Here is a 1943-nt window from a genome sequence, read left to right as displayed (position 1 = left end):
GGTGGTTGATAAATGCTTATTAACTATAAAAACAAATATATATATAAAACAAAATCTCAAAATTTTTTTTAAAAATAAATGAGAAACAGAGCCAGAGTGATGTTATAAGAGTTATGGTTTATATCTTGCATTCAGTCCCTAGCACCACGTGGTCCCCTGAGCATCACAAATTCTATCCTTAGAAGCACCCAAGAACCAGGAGGACCTGAGCAGCACCACATCCTCAGGTCCTCATGCTGATCTCTGACCCAGTTGACCAAGAATTGAGCACTGACTGCTTGGAAGGGGGGAAAAAAAGTGTTTTTAGGGCACCTGCCTTACATACAACCAATCTGGGTTGGATCCCCAGTGCTACATATGGTCTTCCAAGCCCTACTAAGACTGATCCCTAAGCACAGAGCCAGAAGTAAGCACTGAGCACTGTTGGGTGTAGCCAAAAACAGAAACCAAAACAAAGATTTTATTTAAAAAAAAAATACCTCCTAGCTTTCTCTCCTTTCCTCCGCCATCCGTGTGAACGTGGCTCTTCACCACGTCTTCCCACAAGACTTTCAGGATTAAGCGGTTCCTGGTCAAGAAACAAAAGCAGAATCGGCCTATTCCTAAATGGATTCGGATGAAAACTGGTAACAAGATCAAGTAGAACTCCAAGAAGAGGCACTGAAGAAGGACCAAGCTGGGTCTGTAAGGAGAGTCACACGAGGCACATGCGCATTTGCTGTGATAGGCTGTTACTATCTTGAACACAGCAGGCGGAAAGGCACAAGTCATGTTTCTTGGATTAGGGAATCTGTTCGTTTTCTCTAGCTTTCTGTACCTTGTTGCTAACTTGGTAAAAAATCTTGGGATACCGTGAAAAATAAAATAGCCCCTAACTAGCAACAAAGCCAAAAATTTTATGGCCATTAATCACATGAAAATATCAAACTCGGGACTGGAGTGATAGCTCAGGAGGTAGGGCATTTGCACTGCACGCAACCAACCTGGATTCAATTCCCAGCATCCCATATGGTCTCCTGAGCACCGCCAGGAGTAACCCCTGTGCATTGCCAGTATGACCCAAAAAGCAAAAGAAAGAAAGAAAGAAAGAAAGAAAGAAAGAAAGAAAGAAAGAAAGAAAGAAAGAAAGAAAGAAAGAAAGAAAGAAAATATCAAACTCATTTCATACTGGGAAATATAAACCAAAACAATACTAAAAAAATTCATTCATCTGATGTCATTATTTAAATACTTATTGAAAAATTAGGTCTTGAAAGGTACAAATGAATACATTCAAAAATATACCTGACTTCTTTTGACAGCGTCTACAACCCAAGTTCGATTCCCCCGCCCCACTCAGATAGCCTGGCAAGCTACTGAGAGTATCTTGCCCGTACTGCAAAGCTGGCAACCTACCTGGAACGTATTCGATATGCCAAACACAGTAACAATTGTCACACTGGAGACGTTAGTGGGCCCGCTTGAGCAAATTGATGAACAACGGGAGGACAGTGACAGTGACAGTGATGAAAACATAAAATGAACAAACTCTCTGATCTAACCATTCCACTTGAAGAATCTGTACAGGGGGCTGTAGCTATAGCACAGCGGGTTTGGCGTTTGCTTGCACGTGGCCGACCCGGGTTCGATTCCCAGCATCCCATATGGTCCCCTGAGCACCACCAGGAGTAATTTCTGAGTGCAGAGCCAGGAGTAACCCCTGTGCATATTGCCGGGTGTGACCCAAAAAAAGCAAAAAAAAAAAAAAAAGAAGAAGAATCTGCACAAAAGTAAAAGTCAGCATGTGCATTAAAGTGCGCGGTTCAATAGTCATTCGTAATTGAGGGGAAAAGGGAGAAAACTAAACATTCATTAATATAGCAATGGTAAAGAAATGACAATACTCCCCACAGAGATGCCAAACTTCCAAAATTGTCAAGTACACCAGGGTGGGGGAGGGAGGA

The 1943-nt window shown here is 42.2% G+C and overlaps 1 pseudogene; it reads left to right on the top strand.

The window, feature by feature from the left end:
* The first annotated feature begins 517 nt into the window (after nt 1-517).
* On the top strand, nt 518-688 carry LOC130021445 (60S ribosomal protein L39-like; annotated as a pseudogene).
* Nucleotides 689-1943: the final 1255 nt, after the last annotated feature.

The sequence above is a fragment of the Sorex fumeus genome, unplaced genomic scaffold (genome assembly GCF_029834395.1).
Source record: "Sorex fumeus unplaced genomic scaffold, SorFum_2.1 ptg000015l, whole genome shotgun sequence".
In the NCBI taxonomy this organism is placed as follows: Eukaryota; Metazoa; Chordata; class Mammalia; order Eulipotyphla; family Soricidae; genus Sorex; species Sorex fumeus.
Note: the sequence above shows the minus strand (reverse complement) of the source record. Positions and strands in the feature narration are given on the sequence as shown.